General features: G+C 45.0%; 15 non-coding genes across 15 annotated transcripts; all 15 read left to right on the top strand.

Moving 5' to 3' along the window:
- Nucleotides 1-7,950: 7,950 nt before the first annotated feature.
- trnal-cag lies at nucleotides 7,951-8,033 on the top strand. Its single transcript has one exon. It is a non-coding gene; the product is annotated as a tRNA-Leu (tRNA).
- Nucleotides 8,034-8,442: 409 nt separating this feature from the next.
- trnaq-cug lies at nucleotides 8,443-8,514 on the top strand. Its single transcript has one exon. It is a non-coding gene; the product is annotated as a tRNA-Gln (tRNA).
- Nucleotides 8,515-9,929: 1,415 nt separating this feature from the next.
- trnaq-cug lies at nucleotides 9,930-10,001 on the top strand. Its single transcript has one exon. It is a non-coding gene; the product is annotated as a tRNA-Gln (tRNA).
- Nucleotides 10,002-11,413: 1,412 nt separating this feature from the next.
- On the top strand, nucleotides 11,414-11,485 carry trnaq-cug. The gene has a single exon. It is a non-coding gene; the product is annotated as a tRNA-Gln (tRNA).
- Nucleotides 11,486-12,885: 1,400 nt separating this feature from the next.
- trnaq-cug lies at nucleotides 12,886-12,957 on the top strand. The gene has a single exon. It is a non-coding gene; the product is annotated as a tRNA-Gln (tRNA).
- Nucleotides 12,958-13,878: 921 nt separating this feature from the next.
- On the top strand, nucleotides 13,879-13,961 carry trnal-cag. Its single transcript has one exon. It is a non-coding gene; the product is annotated as a tRNA-Leu (tRNA).
- Nucleotides 13,962-14,373: 412 nt separating this feature from the next.
- trnaq-cug lies at nucleotides 14,374-14,445 on the top strand. The gene has a single exon. It is a non-coding gene; the product is annotated as a tRNA-Gln (tRNA).
- A 925-nt stretch (nucleotides 14,446-15,370) lies between these two features.
- On the top strand, nucleotides 15,371-15,453 carry trnal-cag. Its single transcript has one exon. It is a non-coding gene; the product is annotated as a tRNA-Leu (tRNA).
- Nucleotides 15,454-15,861: 408 nt separating this feature from the next.
- trnaq-cug lies at nucleotides 15,862-15,933 on the top strand. The gene has a single exon. It is a non-coding gene; the product is annotated as a tRNA-Gln (tRNA).
- A 917-nt stretch (nucleotides 15,934-16,850) lies between these two features.
- Nucleotides 16,851-16,933, top strand: trnal-cag. The gene has a single exon. It is a non-coding gene; the product is annotated as a tRNA-Leu (tRNA).
- An 812-nt stretch (nucleotides 16,934-17,745) lies between these two features.
- On the top strand, nucleotides 17,746-17,819 carry trnan-guu. Its single transcript has one exon. It is a non-coding gene; the product is annotated as a tRNA-Asn (tRNA).
- Nucleotides 17,820-18,750: 931 nt separating this feature from the next.
- On the top strand, nucleotides 18,751-18,824 carry trnan-guu. The gene has a single exon. It is a non-coding gene; the product is annotated as a tRNA-Asn (tRNA).
- Nucleotides 18,825-20,265: 1,441 nt separating this feature from the next.
- Nucleotides 20,266-20,339, top strand: trnan-guu. The gene has a single exon. It is a non-coding gene; the product is annotated as a tRNA-Asn (tRNA).
- A 1,957-nt stretch (nucleotides 20,340-22,296) lies between these two features.
- On the top strand, nucleotides 22,297-22,370 carry trnan-guu. The gene has a single exon. It is a non-coding gene; the product is annotated as a tRNA-Asn (tRNA).
- A 938-nt stretch (nucleotides 22,371-23,308) lies between these two features.
- Nucleotides 23,309-23,382, top strand: trnan-guu. The gene has a single exon. It is a non-coding gene; the product is annotated as a tRNA-Asn (tRNA).
- The last annotated feature ends 35 nt before the right edge of the window (nucleotides 23,383-23,417 follow it).

The raw sequence follows: 23,417 nt of genomic DNA on the forward strand, positions 1-23,417 counted from the left end.
TACGGGAAGTCATGCACGTTTCCATTACAGATTTTGCCCGTAAGCTCACTTTGGAAACAGATGCGCAGCGATCGTTTTTCATCAACCGTTTAAAATCGTTCCACCGAAGATTTACCTTCGATCGCTGATCAGCTCAGAGCGCCAATCATTACCATGGAATCATCAGACGAAAAGATATGGTTTACCGGCATCATCATATTCATCGCATGATATTAGCCAATTGTCGTCATCAATAAAGTAGACGATGAGTGCCAGCAGGGTCATCGGTTAATCTCCGCACTAGTAAAGCTGCCATCACGAGCAAAGTCGTTGTTACCTTTAGCGACTTCGTCAAAACGGTCGAAACCGCTAGCAGATAGTCTGGTTGCGTACAAACAGACAAAATTACGGGCCGACACGATACCACAAAGTTGCATCAATAATTCCGTATCTGCGCATATTCGTGTAGTTCTGCAACGTAAGAATACCGGTTGTTTTCAATATCATGTTTCATCGTTCAAAGCGGTTTCGTCGCCGTATGATTCGAACCTCACGTTCAGCAGACCGCATTCCGAACGCATGCCTGACGTCGGGTTACCGATCGACAAACAGAATTTTAGTGGGAATCGTCACAAAAAGCCATAACAATACCAAATCAAACATGTCACGATATCGTAAAAGTTTGTTCAGGTCAAGGTTATCAGCGAAAGGTTTCACCGTTCGTCCGAATATATAAGACGCTGAAGACACGGAAGAAAAGTCAATATGCGGCAATACGTGCCGATCACCAAGGTCATCGTGATGCATATATTCACCGGTTTACCTCAATGTACAACACAGGTTAAATTCAGTGGTGAATCAAGATCCAATCATCGTTTCAAACCACAACCAATATGAAGTCCAGAAATGTCCAGTAAGTCAAAATGTCCACTGTTCAGCCGACGCGAAAGCATTAAAATATCTGGCGATTCGAACAAGATCAGCGGTTTGTATATCAGCCGGTACCGATGCGACTTTCACCGGTATATTCAAGGGGATCATTCGAGTCCAGCAGTCACCAGCAGTTTTAGTCCGGTCAAAGCATAAAGCAACCTGACAGACGACTGCGATCATCACAAGAAGATTTAAATATGTTGCTCAGCAACAGAAGCATCAATTTCGGTCACCGTCACAAGTCAATTGTCGGCATGATGACCACCTCGCATTCAAAGGAACACTCGAGGTTCCAGTAGCCGCCGAACTGCTCAGTTATTTGTTCATTGATCCGCGATAACGATAAGAACATTGTTTGGCGCAGTCATCTTCCAGCAACAGAAGAATAATTTCGCCACTGTTGTCGTGAAACACCGCCGGCTTTACTATAGACTTTACTCAAAGCCTGTTTGCCAGATGCAGCGGAAGATTTCAGTTAATTCAGTCCGGCTTAAAACAAAACTCACCGATATCAACCGATCGCCGATCAGTATTCAGATGCCAACCATTGAACACGGAAATCATCAGATGAAAAGTCATAGCTGTCGGTATTCATTTCCATAATCATCGCGCATGATATTAGCATAACACAACACCAAAGTGACGTCGATTTAGTTAAGAAATCATCGGCTAACTTTAGCAATTAGTTGTCATTGGTGAGATGGAAAGCGTCGTTGTTATTCGAAGGCCCCGTCAATAAACAACGAAATCAGCAGTAGACAGTCCACGTACAAACATTGTCGTATCTTCACGGGCGATCGGTCGAAGACGTCAATAAAGGCTGCATCATAATCTCCGTGATTCAGCATATACTGCGTACCTCAAAATGCGTATTCAATGGTTGTTTCTTTTCCAATATCATGCCTTCGTGACAGCCGTTCAAAGGAAATACGTCGTCGTGAGCGGAATTGAACTGGTCGCCCAAAGTTGGAGACCGCATTCGAACGCAGCGCCATCGCCGGCCATTCGACCGGATGTTCGGTAATTTTAGTGAATCGTCACAAACATTAACACACCAAATCAAATGATAACACGATTACCGTAAATTCAGTTAACTGCGTCATAAATATCAGCGAGCGTCTTTCACCAACAGTCCAAATATACGGGCATGAATACGTGGGTGGTACGTTGACACGCAATATCGTGTGGATGAAGTTTAATACCGGTTTGTAATTTCGTTGCGTTAAACCCCGTAGAATCAAGATCCACCGTCGTTTCAACCATTATCCGAAATGTCCATAGGTCAAAATGTCCGGTCAATAAAGTCATTTGCCATTACCCATGATTCGAACAAACATTCCTCCGGCAGCCAGATTGCCGGAAGCGTGACCACCCGACCAGCGATCAATTCGTCCCAGCATTAACAGTATCCGGTCAGCAGCAGCGTCTGAATAGACCGATCCGTGATGACACGAAGTTATCTGTTTGGCGTCAACAGTATATCATTTTCGGTCATCAGCGTCGCAGTCAATCTCCGTCGGCAGCCGATGTGATCACCAGCATTCGTAAAGCGAATCACTCGAGGTCTCAGTGCCGCCAGAATATTATCCGTCGTTAATGGCAACCATTGTTGACCGTGATAACATCATCAAGAACATAGCCTATGTCATCAGCAACAAGAAGAATAGCCCTTCACACGTTTAACAGTAGTTCAAAGCCAACGCCGGCTTTTGTCGACAGAGTTCTTTTGTTCAGTCATTTCGTCAGATGAAAGCATGATTCAAAGTTCGGCTTAAACAAGTTCCACCGATTTGGAATCAGACGCCGATTAAGAAAGCCAGAAGCGCCAATCATTAATATTGAGTCCACAGACGGAAATAGCAGTTGCTCGGCAATTGTCGAGATAACCACGTATGATATTAAAGGCATCGTTCGGGTTAAAGGCATACGACGAAAAGCAGAATACCGGCTACTCATGGCTCAGCAAAGCTGCGCCGAAAGGCAAGTCACAGTGTTTCGAAGCTTATCTCCGTCAATGTCAATGAAATCGCGGGATAAGTTCACCGTACAAACATCAAAATCTTTGTTACGTTTGTTTCAATGAATATCAATGCGGTTACCCGCATTCGCGCATACCGTTAACAAAGAAACATCAGTTCTGTCGTTTTTTCCTCGTCATCATGCGCTCGCATCATTGCTCAAAGCGAAATACCGGTCAGTCAGAAAGTGGATTCGGAAGTCAATGCTCAGTGGACAGCATCTGGAAATGCCGGTCATCTCGACGAACAAACAGTAGTTCTCAGTAGAATTGTCACGTACTGGGTCACATCAAACAACATGTCGATATCGCAAGTTTCAGGGCTATCCGCGTCATGATACAAGGAAAGGTGTTCTTTCATCGTTCGTCCAAATATATGGGCAGGCCGTATGGAAGAGTTACGGGAGAAAAGTCGTCAGTAAAGGTCGCTGACAACGGCGTCGACCGTGAGCGACATCACCGGTGCCAGTACCAACAACAATACAGCCCGGTGGTGAATTCATCATAGCTTTCACCACGAGTCTGAAATGTCCAGTAAAGTCAAAAATCATCAATAGTCGATGCGAAAGAATAAAGCCATCAATTCATTATTCGAACAGTTACTCTCAGTCAGGCCGGTACGATGCATCACCGGCATCATGTATCACTGCGTCCCCAGCAGTTTCTTCAACAGTAGTTTGCACCGGTCAGCATAAAGGTTCCGATGAATCGTCCAAGATATCACGAGAAGATTAGTTTATGTTTACCTTCCAGCAACAGAAGCACAATTTTCGATCACCGCTGTCACAAGCCGTCAATCGGTACGATGCATTCACCAGTATCTTCAAAATCAATTCGAGTCCTTCGCCAGAATATTGTTCGTCAGTTCAGCGGCGTTCCAGCCAGATCTGGCGATAACACAATAAAGAACATAGTTTGGCGTTCCAGCGTCAGTTGTTTTCGTCAATGTTCAGTCGAAAGTCACCAGCGTCAACGCCAGTTTTGCTCATAGATCTCTTTACCGTAAGCCCACGCATGATTCAGTTACCCGCACCGGCTTCAAAATCGTTCAATCGAAGATTTGAAGTCCGGATCGCCGGATCAGTATTCAGAGCGCCAATCATTGGGGAATACGGAACCATCAAGATGGTTAAGGTTTATACCGGCAATTATCGACGCGCATATTAAACAGAACAACACGCAGACACGATGAAAAGCAGTAATACCGGCTGATCCCTTTGGCACTTGGTATTAACACAGATGGGAAAAGGCAAGTCGCTTGAATGATTTCCGCCACAAACAATGAAAACCAGCAAAGACAGGTTCACTGCGTACAAACGACATTGCACTTTGAGCATGGCCGACATGAAGATGTCAAAGGTAAAGCCGTATCAATAATTCCGTATTCACCGTGCACCCTGCGTCATAAATAATTGCCGGTCATTTTTCAATATCATAAAGCCTGTTATCATTGCTCAAAAGTAAACATTGCCAAAACAAAGAAGGGGATTGAACTCATCGCCAGTGGAGATCAACGAAGCTGGATGCCGTCATCTGATCGGGATAAACAGAAGTTCTTAGTAATGTCACGTATCACACAAAACGATGTTCAATTATTATCTAAAGTTTGTAGTTATCCGCGTCGGTGATAGCGAATCGTCGCCCATGTATGGAGACATGTTCAGGTATAATGCCGACGTAACGGCAATGCGATGAAGGCATCCCATCGTTGCGCCGTACCGCAGGGGAATCGTTGACAATCAATGCCTTCGTTCAATGTTCAATATTGTTCAGAAACGTCCAGCAAGGTCAAAATGTCAATCAATACGGTTATTAAAGATTGATTTATGATTCGAGTTAAAGATTCCTGCGGGCTTTCAGGTCACGGAATGATGTGACTCACCGGTATCAAGGGGATCACCGTGTCCTTGTTACCACCAGTAGTAACCAACAGCATAGCAAATTATTAGACGATCCGCCGACACACCTGCGAAGATTGCCTGGCGTCACCTTCCTCAGCAACAGCATCAGTTTCGTCACGTTAAAGTCAGCAAGTCAATCAACGTAGCCGATGCACCACCAGTATCAGCGAACACCTGACGTCAATATTGTGTCCGCCGTTATTGGCAACCATTATTGACTACGATACGTTACTCATAACAGAGACATTTTCGGTCACTGTGCCATTAACGCTGGCTTTTATTTCAGACTTTACTCAGCTCGTTTCAGTGCCAGATGTGAAAAGACGAAGTTACCAGTCCGGCTTCAAAAATCAGGAATTCACCCAGTGATTGAACTGACGCCGATTGCAGCTCAGAGTTCATCACACCAGGAATCGTTTCAGACGGAAATATGGGTTGTCGGCCTCCATTCACGCGCATGACATTAAAGCTGCTAACAACGCCGTAGACACTTACGAGCAGAAATCAATGGCCAACTTCAGTACTTGTTGCCGTCATTAAGAGACGGGAAAGGCAAGTCGCCGAAAGGTTTCGAAGCGACTGCCACAAACAATGAAACCGGCTGCGACAGGTTCATCGTACAAACAGCCATTGCACCTCATTACGGTGCCGACACGAAGATGTCATTGCAAGCGTATCACCAAGATTCGCGCATAAGCTCGTGTACTTAAACGCTTCAATATCATGTTGTTGCAAAGGAAATACTTTCGTTGTCAGCAGATTCGAACTCATTTTCCAGTGGAGACTGGCGCATTCGAACGCAGCGCCTGGATCGCCGCCGAAACAGAATTTTAAGGAATTAATACAAACATGACAATACACTGAACAATAAGCAAACACGATATCGTGAGTTTCAGGGCATCCAGGTCATAAATATCAGCGTAGGGTTTCAATTGTCAAACCAAATATTGCATGTGACATTACGGAAAGTACCGTAAGCGGCAATGCGCTGGACAACGGCAATATCAGCGGGATGCGAAGGCATCACCGGTTTGTACTCACGCAATCGGTTGCGTTAAACTCGTATGGGAATCAAGATCCATCATCAGCCAAACTAATGTTCAATATTTATTCAGAAACCAGCAGGTCAAATGTTCATCAATACGCGGTATTAAAAGACACTATGATCGAATAAAGATTTCAGTGCGGCCAGGGTCAGCCGGCAGTCGATGCGAGCCCTTCACCGGTATCATTCGATCCCAGTGCTTTCACCGCAGCTTTTGTACCGGTCAGCAGCAAAGCGTTCATTAGACGATCGTGATGACACACGAGAAGACGGTTTATCATCAACAGAAGTACGGTTTCGTCACCGTTAAGTCAGCAGTCAATCGTCGGTACCGAGGTGACTTCACCAGTATTCAGCGAAATCACTTCCGATGTCCTCCAGTACGTTCTATTAGAACCGCTCAAGCAGCGGCAACCATTAGATGATCCGTGATAACACACAAGCAACATTTGTTTGATGGTTACCTTCCAGCAACAGAAGAATACGTCATCGTTGTCATCAGCAGTTACCGCTGGCTTTACTATAGAAGCTATTCGTAAGCCTACTTGCCAGTGGAAAGCAGCGATTTGTTACTCGCAGTTCGGCTTAAAACAGTTCACGAGATTAGCCGACGGATATCTTCAGCAGCCCAGAAGTGCTGGCCATTAACATGAACCGACAGATGAAAGCCATAGCTGCTCGGCACTCATCAGTTGCCAACACAACAATCAGTAGATACGATGAAAGCAGAAATTCACGGCTATCCTTTACTGCACAGCAATTACAGAGATGGGGAAGGCAAAGTCAAAGAAAGGTTTCTGAAGCGACTTCGTTACGAACAATGAAACACGCAGTAGAGGTCTGCCGTGCACAAACATTGCACTTTGGTATTTGCCGATTGGTCGAAGATGCCATTGTGCAATACCATACCCCGAGCCCACGCATATTCGCAAGTGTTTCCTTAAAATGGGGCACTGTTTCGGTGCCAGTTTCTCGAATACGTTGCGACATGTTCAAAGGAAATACGCTGGCCGAACTCATGCCTTCAGTGAGACCGCATCTGAACGCAGCGTTGACGCCGGTCATTCCGACTGGATAAACAAGAATAGTGGAATTCGTCACGTAATATAATACACTCAACAAATATAAATACGATATCGTAGCTTAGTCATGATATCAAGGAAGGTTTCGTCAGTCCATGGATGTGGAAGATTACGGAATAAAATACCAGGGCAGGTTGACAGCACAGCACGTGATGTAGCGTTGGGTCGCGCGGTCATACCTGTGTGGTGGGATCAGATCACCACAGCTGGTTAATGTTCATGAATCAGAAATTCAGGTGTTGCGTTCACTGATTAATACGCAGCATTAAAAGACATTCATGATTCGAACATTCTTCAGTGCCATTGCCGATGTGACCACCTCGGATTAAGGGGACACTATGTCTCCAGCACTTTCTCGCCATCGTCGGATTGAGTTGGCTTGCTGACTTAACAGTGACCAGAAATTGTCTCTGTTGCTGGAAGGTGGCCGCCAAACAAATCTTCTCGTGTGTCATCGCGGATCAGTCTAATAGGTTGCTATACTTTGACCGGACACAAAAATACTGGTGAGAAAGTACTGGGACCTCAGGTGGTCCCCTTGAATACCGAGGTGAGGGTCACATCGGTACCGGCTGGCCACAAGCCCACTGGGAATCTTGTTCAGATCATAGATGTCTTTTTAATGCTTTCACGTGGCTAATTGGTGGACATTTTGGCCTACTGGGACATTTCTGGACTCATGTGGACATTGAGGACAGAAACATTGGTGGATCTTGATTCCCACCACAGGGTTTAGCCTGTATTGCACATTGGGGTACAAAGCCAGTGAGATGCCTTCACATCCCGCACAGTGTATTGCCATTGTCAAGCACATTGCCACCCTGGTGACTTTCTTCCATGTCTCCATACATGCCCATATATTTGGACTGACAATTGAGAAACCTTCCCTTGATATCTATGACCTGGATGCCTAAGAACTTACGATATCGTGACATATTTGATTTAGTGTATTATAATTTTTGTGACAATTCCCACTAAAATTCTGTTTATCCAGTCAGGATGGCCGAGCGGTCCAAGGCGCTGCGTTCAGGTCGCAGTCTCCACTGGAGGCGTGGGTTCGAATCCCACTTCTGACAGCAAGTGATTTCCTTTGGAACTAATGTCTGAAACATGATATTGGGGAAAAAACAACCGAGCAATTCTTTGCATTTTAGGGTACACGAATATGCACAAGATACGGAATTGTGAGTACAGCCCCACCTTTTGTGAGCATCTTCATTGTCAACCCATGTAAAGTTACAATGTGTTTGTACACAGTAGACCTATCTACTGCTGGTTTCATTGTTTGTGGCAAGTCCTTCAAAACCTTTTCTTGACTTGCCTTTTCCCACATCCTCTGTGAACGCTTAGCTTACTAAATTACTAAAGTTAGCCAGTAATTTCTGCTTTTTCATCGTATCTACTTTGTGATTGTTGTGTGCCTTTAATATCATACACGTGGATATGATGAAATTGCCGAGCAAACCCATAACTTTTCCATCTGGTGGTTCCATGGTGTAATGGTTAGCACTCTGGGCTCTGAATCCAGCGATCCGAGTTCAAATCTCGGTGGAACCTGATTTTAAGCCAGACTACAGGTGAAAAAAACAAATCATACTTTCCACATCTAGCTTAAAGTAGGCTTACAGGTAAAAAGTCTATAGTAAAAAGCCAGCGGTGGCTTTCTGACCTAACAGTGGCCAGAAATTGTCTCTGTTGCTGGAAGGTGGCCGCCAAACAAATGTTCTTGTGTGTTATCGCGGATCAATCTAATGGGTTGCCATGCTTTGAGCGGACACAAATATTCTGGCGAGAAAGTACTGGGACCTCAGGTGGTTCCTTTGAATACTGAGGTGAGGGTCACATCAGTACCGATTGAGTTGGCTTGCTGACTTAACAGTGACCAGAAATTGTCTCTGTTGCTGGAAGCTGGCCGCCAAACAAATCTTCTCGTGTGTCATCGCGGATCAGTCTAATAGGTTGCTATACTTTGACCGGACACAAAAATACTGGTGAGAAAGTACTGGGACCTCAGGTGGTCCCCTTGAATACCGAGGTGAGGGTCACATCGGTACCGGCTGGCCACAAGCCCACTGGGAATCTTGTTCAGATCATAGATGTCTTTTTAATGCTTTCACGTGGCTAATTGGTGGACATTTTGGCCTACTGGGACATTTCTGGACTCATGTGGACATTGAGGACAGAAACATTGGTGGATCTTGATTCCCACCACAGGGTTTAGCCTGTATTGCACATTGGGGTACAAAGCCAGTGAGATGCCTTCACATCCCGCACAGTGTATTGCCATTGTCAAGCACATTGCCACCCTGGTGACTTTCTTCCATGTCTCCATACATGCCCATATATTTGGACTGACAATTGAGAAACCTTCCCTTGATATCTATGACCTGGATGCCTAAGAACTTACGATATCGTGACATATTTGATTTAGTGTATTATAATTTTTGTGACAATTCCCACTAAAATTCTGTTTATCCAGTCAGGATGGCCGAGCGGTCCAAGGCGCCCGCGCGTTCAGGTCGCAGTCTCCACTGGAGGCGTGGCTCGAATCCCACTTCTGACAGCAAGTGATTTCCTTTGCAACTAATGTCTGAAACATGATATTGGGGAAAAAACAACCGAGCAATTCTTTGCATTTTAGGGTACACGAATATGCACAAGATACGGAATTGTGAGTACAGCCCCACCTTTTGTGAGCATCTTCATTGTCAACCCATGTAAAGTTACAATGTGTTTGTACACAGTAGACCTATCTACTGCTGGTTTCATTGTTTGTGGCAAGTCCTTCAAAACCTTTTCTTGACTTGCCTTTTCCCACATCCTCTGTGAACGCTTAGCTTACTAAATTACTAAAGTTAGCCAGTAATTTCTGCTTTTTCATCGTATCTACTTTGTGATTGTTGTGTGCCTTTAATATCATACACGTGGATATGATGAAATTGCCGAGCAAACCCATAAATTTTCCATCTGGTGGTTCCATGGTGTAATGGTTAGCACTGTGGGCTCTGAATCCAGCGATCCGAGTTCAAATCTCGGTGGAACCTGATTTTAAGCCAGACTACAGGTGAAAAAAACAAATCATACTTTCCACATCTAGCTTAAAGTAGGCTTACAGGTAAAAAGTCTATAGTAAAAAGCCAGCGGTGGCTTTCTGACCTAACAGTGGCCAGAAATTGTCTCTGTTGCTGGAAGGTGGCCGCCAAACAAATGTTCTTGTGTGTTATCGCGGATCAATCTAATGGGTTGCCATGCTTTGAGCGGACACAAATATTCGGGCGAAAGTACTGGGACCTCAGGTGGTTCCTTTGAATACTGAGGTGAGGGTCACATCAGTACCCGATTGAGTTGGCTTGCTGACTTAACAGTGACCAGAAATTGTCTCTGTTGCTGGAAGCTGGCCGCGAAACAAATCTTCTCGTGTGTCATCGCCGGGATCAGTCTAATAGGTTGCTATACTTTGACCGGACACAAAAATACTGGTGAGAAAGTACTGGGACCTCAGGTGGTCCCCTTGAATACCGAGGTGAGGGTCACATCGGTACCGGCTGGCCACAAGCCCACTGGGAATCTTGTTCAGATCATAGATGTCTTTTTAATGCTTTCACGTGGCTAATTGGTGGACATTTTGGCCTACTGGGACATTTCTGGACTCATGTGGACATTGAGGACAGAAACATTGGTGGATCTTGATTCCCACCACAGGGTTTAGCCTGTATTGCACATTGGGGTACAAAGCCAGTGAGATGCCTTCACATCCCGCACAGTGTATTGCCATTGTCAAGCACATTGCCACCCTGGTGACTTTCTTCCATGTCTCCATACATGCCCATATAATTTGGGACTGACAATTGAGAAACCTTCCCTTGATATCTATGACCTGGATGCCTAAGAACTTACGATATCGTGACATATTTGATTTAGTGTATTATAATTTTTGTGACAATTCCCACTAAAATTCTGTTTATCCAGTCAGGATGGCCGAGCGGTCCGAGGCGCCGTTCAGGTCGCAGTTTCCACTGGAGGCGTGGGTTCGAATCCCACTTCTGACAGCAAGTGATTTCCTTTGGAACTAATGTCTGAAACATGATATTGGGGAAAAACAACCGAGCAATTCTTTGCTATTTTAGGGTACCGAATATGCACAAGATACGGAATTGTGAGTACAGCCCCACCTTTTGTGAGCATCTTCATTGTCAACCCATGTAAAGTTACAATGTGTTTGTACACAGTAGACCTATCTACTGCTGGTTGCATTGTTTGTGGCAAGTCCTTCAAAACCTTTCTTGACTTGCCTTTTCCCACATCCTCTGTGAACGCTTAGCTTACTAAATTACTAAAGTTAGCCAGTAATTTCTGCTTTTTCATCGTATCTACTTTGTGATTGTTGTGTGCCTTTAATATCATACACGTGGATATGATGAAATTGCCGAGCAAACCCATAACTTTTCCATCTGGTGGTTCCATGGTGTAATGGTTAGCACTGTGGGCTCTGAATCCAGCGATCCGAGTTCAAATCTCGGTGGAACCTGATTTTAAGCCAGACTACAGGTGAAAAAAACAAATCATACTTTCCACATCTAGCTTAAAGTAGGCTTACAGGTAAAAAGCCAGCAGTGGCTTTCTGACCTAACAGTGGCCAGAAATTGTCTCTGTTGCTGGAAGGTGGCCGCCAAACAAATGTTCTTGTGTGTTATCGCGGATCAATCTAATGGGTTGCCATGCTTTGAGCGGACACAAATATTCTGGCGAGAAAGTACTGGGACCTCAGGTGGTTCCTTTGAATACTGAGGTGAGGGTCACATCAGTACCGATTGAGTTGGCTTGCTGACTTAACAGTGACCAGAAATTGTCTCTGTTGCTGGAAGCTGGCCGCCAAACAAATCTTCTCGTGTGTCATCGCGGATCAGTCTAATAGGTTGCTATACTTTGACCGGACACAAAAATACTGGTGAGAAAGTACTGGGACCTCAGGTGGTCCCCTTGAATACCGAGGTGAGGGTCACATCGGTACCGGCTGGCCACAAGCCCACTGGGAATCTTGTTCAGATCATAGATGTCTTTTTAATGCTTTCACGTGGCTAATTGGTGGACATTTTGGCCTACTGGGACATTTCTGGACTCATGTGGACATTGAGGACAGAAACATTGGTGGATCTTGATTCCCACCACAGGGTTTAGCCTGTATTGCACATTGGGGTACAAAGCCAGTGAGATGCCTTCACATCCCGCACAGTGTATTGCCATTGTCAAGCACATTGCCACCCTGGTGACTTTCTTCCATGTCTCCATACATGCCCATATATTTGGACTGACAATTGAGAAACCTTCCCTTGATATCTATGACCTGGATGCCTAAGAACTTACGATATCGTGACATATTTGATTTAGTGTATTATAATTTTTGTGACAATTCCTACTAAAATTCTGTTTGTTCAGTCAGGATGGCCGAGCGGTCCAAGGCGCTGCGTTCAGGTTGCAGTCTCCACTGGAGGCGAGGCTTCAAATCCCACTTCTGACAGCCAGTGATTTCCTTTGGAACTAATGTCTGAAACATGATATTGGGGAAAAACAACCCGAGCAATTCTTTGCATTTTAGGGTACGCTTAATATGCACAAGATACGGAATTGTGAGTACAGCCCCACCTTTTGTGAGCATCTTCATTGTCAACCCATGTAAAGTTACAATGTGTTTGTACACAGTAGACCTATCTACTGCTGGTTTCATTGTTTGTGGCAAGTCCTTCAAAACCTTTCTTGACTTGCGCTTTCCCACATCCTCTGTGAACGCTTAGCTTACTAAATTACTAAAGTTAGCCAGTAATTTCTGCTTTTTCATCGTATTTTACTTTGTGATTGTTGTGTGCCTTTAATATCATACACGTGGATATGATGAAATTGCCGAGCAAACCCATAACTTTTCCATCTGGTGGTTCCATGGTGTAATGGTTAGCACTCTGGGCTCTGAATCCAGCGATCCGAGTTCAAATCTCGGTGGAACCTGATTTTAAGCCAGACTACAGGTGAAAAAAACAAATCATACTTTCCACATCTAGCTTAAAGTAGGCTTACAGGTAAAAAGTCTATAGTAAAAAGCCAGCGGTGGCTTTCTGACCTAACAGTGGCCAGAAATTGTCTCTGTTGCTGGAAGGTGGCCGCCAAACAAATGTTCTTGTGTGTTATCGCGGATCAATCTAATGGGTTGCCATGCTTTGAGCGGACACAAATATTCGGGCGAGAAAGTACTGGGACCTCAGGTGGTTCCTTTGAATACTGAGGTGAGGGTCACATCAGTACCGATTGAGTTGGCTTGCTGACTTAACAGTGACCAGAAATTGTCTCTGTTGCTGGAAGGTGGCCGCCAAACAAATCTTCTCGTGTGTCATCGCGGATCAGTCTAATAGGTTGCTATACTTTGACCGGACACAAAAATACTGGTGAGAAAGTACTGGGACCTCAGGTGGTCCCCTTGAATACCGAGGTGAGGGTCACATCGGTACCGGCTGGCCACAAGCCCACTGGGAATCTTGTTCAGATCATAGATGTCTTTTTAATGCTTTCACGTGGCTAATTGGTGGACATTTTGGCCTACTGGGACATTTCTGGACTCATGTGGACATTGAGGACAGAAACATTGGTGGATCTTGATTCCCACCACAGGGTTTAGCCTGTATTGCACATTGGGGTACAAAGCCAGTGAGATGCCTTCACATCCCGCACAGTGTATTGCCATTGTCAAGCACATTGCCACCCTGGTGACTTTCTTCCATGTCTCCATACATGCCCATATATTTGGACTGACAATTGAGAAACCTTCCCTTGATATCTATGACCTGGATGCCTAAGAACTTACGATATCGTGACATATTTGATTTAGTGTATTATAATTTTTGTGACAATTCCCACTAAAATTCTGTTTATCCAGTCAGGATGGCCGAGCGGTCCAAGGCGCTGCGTTCAGGTCGCAGTCTCCACTGGAGGCGTAGGTTCGAATCCCACTTCTGACAGCAAGTGATTTCCTTTGGAACTAATGTCTGAAACATGATATTGGGGGAGGGAAAACAACCGAGCAATTCTTTGCATTTTAGGGTACACGAATATGCACAAGATACGGAATTGTGAGTACAGCCCCACCTTTGTGAGACATCTTCATTGTCAACCCATGTAAAGTTACAATGTGTTTGTACACAGTAGACCTATCTACTGCTGGTTTCATTGTTTGTGGCAAGTCCTTCAAAACCTTTTCTTGACTTGCCTTTTCCCACATCCTCTGTGAACGCTTAGCTTACTAAATTACTAAAGTTAGCCAGTAATTTCTGCTTTTTCATCGTATCTACTTTGTGATTGTTGTGTGCCTTTAATATCATACACGTGGATATGATGAAATTGCCGAGCAAACCCATAACTTTTCCATCTGGTGGTTCCATGGTGTAATGGTTAGCACTCTGGGCTCTGAATCCAGCGATCCGAGTTCAAATCTCGGTGGAACCTGATTTTAAGCCAGACTACAGGTGAAAAAAACAAATCATACTTTCCACATCTAGCTTAAAGTAGGCTTACAGGTAAAAAGTCTATAGTAAAAGGCCGCTTGTAGGTGGCTTTCTGACCTAACAGTGGCCAGAAATTGTCTCTGTTGCTGGAAGGTGGCCGCCAAACAAATGTTCTTGTGTGTTATCGCGGATCAATCTAATGGGTTGCCATGCTTTGAGCGGACACAAATATTCTGGCGAGAAAGTACTGGGACCTCAGGTGGTTCCTTTGAATACTGAGGTGAGGGTCACATCAGTACCGATTGAGTTGGCTTGCTGACTTAACAGTGACCAGAAATTGTCTCTGTTGCTGGAAGCTGGCCGCCAAACAAATCTTCTCGTGTGTCATCGCGGATCAGTCTAATAGGTTGCTATACTTTGACCGGACACAAAAATACTGGTGAGAAAGTACTGGGACCTCAGGTGGTCCCCTTGAATACCGAGGTGAGGGTCACATCGGTACCGGCTGGCCACAAGCCCACTGGGAATCTTGTTCAGATCATAGATGTCTTTTTAATGCTTTCACGTGGCTAATTGGTGGACATTTTGGCCTACTGGGACATTTCTGGACTCATGTGGACATTGAGGACAGAAACATTGGTGGATCTTGATTCCCACCACAGGGTTTAGCCTGTATTGCACATTGGGGTACAAAGCCAGTGAGATGCCTTCACATCCCGCACAGTGTATTGCCATTGTCAAGCACATTGCCACCCTGGTGACTTTCTTCCATGTCTCCATACATGCCCATATATTTGGACTGACAATTGAGAAACCTTCCCTTGATATCTATGACCTGGATGCCTAAGAACTTACGATATCGTGACATATTTGATTTAGTGTATTATAATTTTTGTGACAATTCCCACTAAAATTCTGTTTATCCAGTCAGGATGGCCGAGCGGTCCAAGGCGCTGCGTTCAGGTCGCAGTCTCCACTGGAGGCGTGGGTTCGAATCCCACTTCTGACAGCAAGTGATTTCCTTTGGAACTAATGTCTGAAACATGATATTGGGGAAAAAACAACCGAGCAATTCTTTGTATTTTAGGGTACACGAATATGCACAAGATACGGAATTGTGAGTACAGCCCCACCTTTTGTGAGCATCTTCATTGTCAACCCATGTAAAGTTACAATGTGTTTGTACACAGTAGACCTATCTACTGCTGGTTTCATTGTTTGTGGCAAGTCCTTCAAAACCTTTCTTGACTTGCCTTTTCCCACATCCTCTGTGAACGCTTAGCTTACTAAATTACTAAAGTTAGCCAGTAATTTCTGCTTTTTCATCGTATCTACTTTGTGATTGTTGTGTGCCTTTAATATCATACACGTGGATATGATGAAATTGCCGAGCAAACCCATAACTTTTCCATCTGGTGGTTCCATGGTGTAATGGTTAGCACTCTGGGCTCTGAATCCAGCGATCCGAGTTCAAATCTCGGTGGAACCTGATTTTAAGCCAGACTACAGGTGAAAAAAACAAATCATACTTTCCACATCTAGCTTAAAGTAGGCTTACAGGTAAAAAGCCAGCGTTGGCTTGAGGTGGCTTTCTGACCTAACAGTGGCCAGAAATTGTCTCTGTTGCTGGAAGGTGGCCGCCAAACAAATGTTCTTGTGTGTTATCGCGGATCAATCTAATGGGTTGCCATGCTTTGAGCGGACACAAATATTCTGGCGAGAAAGTACTGGGACCTCAGGTGGTTCCTTTGAATACTGAGGTGAGGGTCACATCAGTACCGATTGAGTTGGCTTGCTGACTTAACAGTGACCAGAAATTGTCTCTGTTGCTGGAAGCTGGCCGCCAAACAAATCTTCTCGTGTGTCATCGCGGATCAGTCTAATAGGTTGCTATACTTTGACCGGACACAAAAATACTGGTGAGAAAGTACTGGGACCTCAGGTGGTCCCCTTGAATACCGAGGTGAGGGTCACATCGGTACCGGCTGGCCACAAGCCCACTGGGAATCTTGTTCAGATCATAGATGTCTTTTTAATGCTTTCACGTGGCTAATTGGTGGACATTTTGGCCTACTGGGACATTTCTGGACTCATGTGGACATTGAGGACAGAAACATTGGTGGATCTTGATTCCCACCACAGGGTTTAGCCTGTATTGCACATTGGGGTACAATGCCAGTGAGATGCCTTCACATCCCGCACAGTGTATTGCCATTGTCAAGCACATTGCCACCCTGGTGACTTTCTTCCATGTCTCCATACATGCCCATATATTTGGACTGACAATTGAGAAACCTTCCCTTGATATCTATGACCTGGATGCCTAAGAACTTACGATATCGTGACATATTTGATTTAGTGTATTATAATTTTTGTGACAATTCCTACTAAAATTCTGTTTGTTCAGTCAGGATGGCCGAGCGGTCCAAGGCGCTGCGTTCAGGTCGCTGTCTCCACTGGAGGCGTGGCTTCAAATCCCACTTCTGACAGCCAGTGATTTCCTTTGGAACTAAATTGTCCGTAGGTGTGCATGTGTGAGTGAGTGATTGTTCGTCTATGTGTGGCCCTGCGATGGACTGGCGACCTGTCCAGGGTGTACCCCGCCTTTCGCCCGACGTATGCTGGGATTGGCTCCAGCCCCCCCACGACACGCAGGATAAGTGGTTGACGATGGATGGACCCTGATAAGCATACATGTGCAGCTCAACCTCGAAAAGTAATAAAACAAATGCAAGAGGAAGTGGGTTGAAGATCAATCGCCCGCCATTAAAATCAGGCTGGTCTGGTCTTTGTGGCGCAATCCGTCAGCGCAGTTGGCTGTTAACCGAAAGGATGGTGGTTCAAGTCCACCCAGGGACGTTTTGTGCTTAAATTACAAGGAATGAGCCAACTCTGGGCGCTGTCCTTCTGCAGGGGAATATAGACCACCCCAAACATAACAGAAGTGGCGTGCTAATATATAAGGCCCCATCCGACAGGTTTGTGGTACACGAAATAAACGTGCTAGTTGATGTCATCGAGAAACCAGCAGCAAAATGACTGCTACATCGTCAGTGGCGGAATATTCTTGTATAGTAAATATAGGAATTCAAAGTCAGAGTCCCATTGAAATGTAAGAAAAATACAATCTACTGCCAGCTTCAACATGTCCACGAGGCCGCTTCCCAATTTGTGGATAATACCCTGATAAGCATACATGTGCAGCTCAACCTCGAAAAGTAATAAAACAAATGCAAGAGGAAGTGGGTTGAAGATCAATCACCCGCCATTAAAGCCCGATTGGCGTAGTCTCTGTGGCGTAGTCTCTGTGGCGCAATCGGTCAGCGCAGTCGGCTGTTAACCGAAAGAATGTTGGTTCAAGTCCACCCAGGGACGTTTTGTGCTTAAATTACAAGGAATGAGCCAACTCTGGGCGCTGTCCTTCTGCAGGGGAATATAGACCACCCCAAACATAACAGAAGTGGCGTGCTAATATATAAGGCCCCATCCGACAGTTTTGTGGTACACGAATTGAACATGCTAGTTGATGTCATCGAGAAACCAGCAGCAAAATGACTGCTACATCGTCAGTGGCTGGATATTCTTGTATGGTAAATATAGGAATTCAAAGTCAGAGTCCCATTGAAATGTAAGAAAAATACTATGTACGGCCAGCTTCAACATGTCCACGAGGCCGCTTCCCCAATTTGTGGATAATACCCTGATAAGCATACATCTGCAGCTCAACCTCGAAAAGTAATAAAACAAATGCAAGAGGAAGTGGGTTGAAGATCAATCGCCCGCCATTAAAATCAGCCTGGTCTGGTCTTTGTGGCGCAATAGGTCAGCGCAGCCGGCTGTTAACTGAAAGGATGGTGGTTCAAGTCCACCCAGGGACGTTTTGTGCTTAAATTACAATGAATGTGCCAACTCTGGGTACTATCCTTCTGCAGGAGAATATAGACCACCCCAAAGATAATACGAGTGGCGTGCTAATATATAAGGCCCCATCCGACAGGTTTGTGGTACATGAATTTAACATGCTAGTTGATTTGATCGAGAAACCAGCAGCAAAATGACTGCTACATCGTCAGTGGCGGAGTATTCTTGTATGCTAAATATAGGAACTCAAAGTCAGAGTCCCATTGAAATGTAAGAAAAATACAATGTACTGCCAGCTTCAACATGTCCACGAGGCCGCTTCCCAATTTGTGGATAATACCCTGATAAGCATACATGTGCAGCTCAACCTCGAAAAGTAATAAAACAAATGCAAGAGGAAGTGGGTTGAAGATCAATCGCCCGCCATTAAAATCAGGCTGGTCTGGTCTTTGTGGCGCAATCGGTCAGCGCAGTCGGCTGTTAACCGAAAGGATGGTGGTTCAAGTCCACCCAGGGACGTTTTGTGCTTAAATTACAAGGAATGAGCCAACTCTGGGCGCTGTCCTTCTGCAGGGGAATATAGACCACCCCAAACATAACAGAAGTGGCGTGCTAATATATAAGGCCCCATCCGACAGGTTTGTGGTACATGAATTTAACATGCTAGTTGATTTGATTGAGAAACCAGCAGTAAAATGACTGCTACATCGTCAGTGGCGGAGTATTCTTGTATGCTAAATATAGGAATTCAAAGTCAGAGTCCCATTGAAATGTAAGAAAAATACTATGTACGGCCAGCTTCAACATGTCCACGAGGCCGCTTCCCCAATTTGTGGATAATACCCTGATAAGCATACATCTGCAGCTCAACCTCGAAAAGTAATAAAACAAATGCAAGAGGAAGTGGGTTGAAGATCAATCGCCCGCCATTAAAATCAGCCTGGTCTGGTCTTTGTGGCGCAATAGGTCAGCGCAGCCGGCTGTTAGCTGAAAGGATGGTGGTTCAAGTCCACCCAGGGACGTTTTGTGCTTAAATTACAATGAATGTGCCAACTCTGGGTACTATCCTTCTGCAGGAGAATATAGACCACCCCAAAGATAATACGAGTGGTGTGCTAATATATAAGGCCCCATCCGACAGGTTTGTGGTACATAAATTTAACATGCTAGTTGATTTGATCGAGAAACCAGCAGCAAAATGACTGCTACATCGTCAGTGGCGGAGTATTCTTGTATGCTAAATATAGGAACTCAAAGTCAGAGTCCCATTGAAATGTAAGAAAAATACAATGCACGGCCAGCTTCAACATGTCCACGAGGCCGGTTTCCCAATTTCTGAATAACAGGATAATACCCTGATATGCATACATGTGCAGCTCAACCTCGAAAAGTAATAAAACAAATGCAAGAGGAAGTGGGTTGAAGATCAATCGCCCGCCATTAAAATCAGGCTGGTCTGGTCTTTGTGGCGCATTCGGTCAGTGCAGTCGGCTGTTAACCGAAAGGATGGTGGTTCAAGTCCACCCAGGGATGTTTTGTGCTTAAATTACAAGGAATGAGCCAACTCTGGGCGCTGTCCTTCTGCAGGGGAATATAGACCACCCCAAACATAACACAAGTGGCGTGCTAATATATAAGGCCCCATCCGACAGTTTTGTGGTACATGAATTTAACATGCTAGTTGATTTGATCGAGAAACCAGCAGCAAAATGACTGCTACATCGTCAGTGGCGGAATATTCTTGTATGCTAAATATAGGAACTCAAAGTCAGAGTCCCATTGAAATGTAAGAAAAATACAATGTACTGCCAGCTTCAACATGTCCCGACGGCCGCTTCCCAATTTGTGGATAATACCCGATAAGCATACAGTGTAGGCTCAACCTCGAAAAGTAATAAAACAAATGCAAGAGGAAGTGGGTTGAAGATCAATCGCCCGCCATTAAAATCAGGCTGGTCTGGTCTTTGTGGCGCAATCGGTCAGCGCAGTCGGCTGTTAACCGAAAGGATGGTGGTTCAAGTCCACCCAGGGACGTTTTGTGCTTAAATTACAAGGAATGAGCCAACTCTGGGCGCTGTCCTTCGCCGCGGGAATATAGACCACCCCAAACATAACAGAAGTGGCGTGCTAATATATAAGGCCCCATCCGGACAGGTTTGTTGTACATGATATAATATGCTAGTTGATTTGATTGAGAAACCAGCAGCAAAATGACTGCTACATCGTCAGTGTTGGAGTATTCTTGTATGCTAAATATAGGAACTCAAAGTCAGAGTCCCATTGAAATGTAAGAAAAATACAATGCACGCGCCAGCTTCAACATGTCCACGAGGGCCGGTTTCCCCATTTCTGAATAACAGGATAATACCCTGATATGCATACATGTGCAGCTCAACCTCGAAAATTAATAAAACAAATGCAAGTGGAAGTGGTTTGAAGATCAATCACCCGCGCAAATAAAGCCCGATTAGTTTCTGTGGCGTCGTCTCTGGGCAATGCGGTCAGGCGTGTTCGCGCTTTTAACCGAAAGGATGGTGGTTCAAGTCCACCCAGGGACGTTTTGTGCTTAAATTACAAGGAATGAGCCAACTCTGGCGCTGTTCTTCTGCAGGGGAATATAGACCACCCCAAACATAACAGAAGTGGCGTGCTAATATATAAGGCCCCATCCGACAGTTTTGTGGTACAGGAATTGAACATGCTAGTTGATGTCATCGAGAAACCAGCAGCAAAATGACTGCTACATCGTCAGTGGCTGGATATTCTTGTATGGTAAATATAGGAATTCAAAGTCAGAGTCCCATTGAAATGTAAGAAAAATACTATGCGGCGCCAGCTTCAACATGGCGGCAGGCCGCTTCCCCAATTTGTGGATAATACCCTGATAAGCATACATCTGCAGCTCAACCTCGAAAAGTAATAAAACAAATGCAAGAGGAAGTGGGTTGAAGATCAATCGCCCGCCATTAAAATCAGCCTGGTCTGGTCTTTGTGGCGCAATAGGTCAGCGCAGCCGGCTGTTATCTGAAAAGATGGTGGTTCAAGTCCACCCAGGGATGTTTTGTGCTTAAATTACAAGGAATGAGCCAACTCTGGGGTTCCTTTCTTCTGCAGGGGGAGATATAGACCACCCCAAACATAACAGAAGTGACGTGGCGCTATATATAAGGCCCCATCCGACAGTTTTGTGGCAGGAATTGAACATGCTAGTTGATGTCATCGAGAAACCAGCAGCAAAATGACTGCTACGTCCAGTGGCGGGATATTCTTTGTAAATATAGGATTCAAAAATAGTCAGAGTCCCATTGAAATGTAAGAAAAATACTATGTACGGCCAGCTTCAACATGTCCACGGGCCGCTTCCCCAATTTGTGGATAATACCCTGATAAGCCATACTGCAGCTCAACCTCGAAAAGTAATAAAACAAATGCAAGAGGAAGTGGGTTGAAGATCAATCGCCCGCCATTAAAATCAGGCGGGTTCTGGTCTTTGTGGCGCAATAGGTCGGCGCGCCCGTACGCTGTTAACTGAAAGGATGGTGGTTCAAGTCCACCCAGGGACGTTTTGTGCTTAAATTACAAGGAATGAGCCAACTCTGGGCTGTTCTTCTTGCAGGGGAATATAGACCACCCCAAACATAAAAAAAAGTGGCGTGCTAATATATAAGGCCCCATCCGACAGGTTTGTGGTACCAATTGAACGATGCTAGTTGATGTCATCGAGAAAACAGCAGCAAAATGACTGCTACATCGTCAGTGGCGGAATATTCTTGTATAGTAAATATAGGAATTCAAAGTCAGAGTCCCATTGAAATGTAAGAAAAATACAATGTACTGCCAGCTTCAACATGTCCAGGGGGGGGGCTCCCCAATTTGTGGATAATACCCTGATAAGCATACATGTGCAGCTCAACCTCGAAAAGTAATAAAACAAATGCAAGAGGAAGTGGGTTGAAGATCAATCGCCCGCCATTAAAATCAGGCTGGTTTGGTCTTTGTGGCGCAATCGGTCAGCGCAGTCGGCTGTTAACTGAAAGGATGGTGGTTCAAATCCACCCAGGGATGTTTTGTGCTTAAATTACAAGGAATGAGCCAACTCTGGGCGCTGTCCTTCTGCAGGGGAATATAGACCACCCCAAACATAACAGAAGTGGCGTGCTGATATATAAGGCCCCATCCGACAGTTTTGTGGTACAGGAATTGAACATGCTAGTTGATGTCATCGAGAAACCCAGCAGCAAAATGACTGCTACATCGTCAGTGGCGGGATATTCTTGTATGGTAAATATAGGAATTCAAAGTCAGAGTCCCATTGAAATGTAAGAAAAATACTATGTACGGCCAGCTTCAACATGTCCAGGCGGCCCGCTTCTCCAATTTGTGGATAATACCCTGATAAGCATAACGTGCAGCTCAACCTCGAAAAGTAATAAAACAAATGCAAGAGGTAGTGGGTTGAAGATCAATCGCGCCCTCCCATTAAAATCAGCCTGGTCTGGTCTTTGTGGCCCAATAGGTCAGCGCAGCGGCTGTTAACTGAAAGGATGGTGGTTCAAGTCCACCCCAGGGAACGTTTTGTGCTTAAATTACAATGAATGTGCCAACTCTGGGTGCTATCCTTCTGCAGGAGAATATAGACCACCCCAAAGATAATACGAGTGGCGTGCTAATATATAAGGCCCCATCCGACAGGTTTGTGGTACATGAATTTAACATGCTAGTTGATTTGATCGAGAAACCAGCAGCAAAATGACTGCTACATCGTCAGTGGCGGGATATTCTTGTATGCTAAATATAGGAACTCAAAGTCAGAGTCCCATTGAAATGTAAGAAAAATACAATGTACTGCCAGCTTCAACATGTCCACGCAGGGCCGCTTCCCAATTTGTGGATAATACCCTGATAAGCATACATGTGCAGCTCAACCTCGAAAAGTAATAAAACAAATGCAAGAGGAAGTGGGTTGAAGATCAATCGCCCGCCATTAAAATCAGGCTGGTCTGGTCTTTGTGGCGCAATCGGTCAGCGCAGTCGGCTGTTAACCGAAAGGATGGTGGTTCAAGTCCACCCAGGGACGTTTTGTGCTTAAATTACAAGGAATGAGCCAACTCT

This window comes from Perca fluviatilis, chromosome 22, assembly GCF_010015445.1.
Source record: "Perca fluviatilis chromosome 22, GENO_Pfluv_1.0, whole genome shotgun sequence".
In the NCBI taxonomy this organism is placed as follows: domain Eukaryota; kingdom Metazoa; phylum Chordata; class Actinopteri; order Perciformes; family Percidae; genus Perca; species Perca fluviatilis.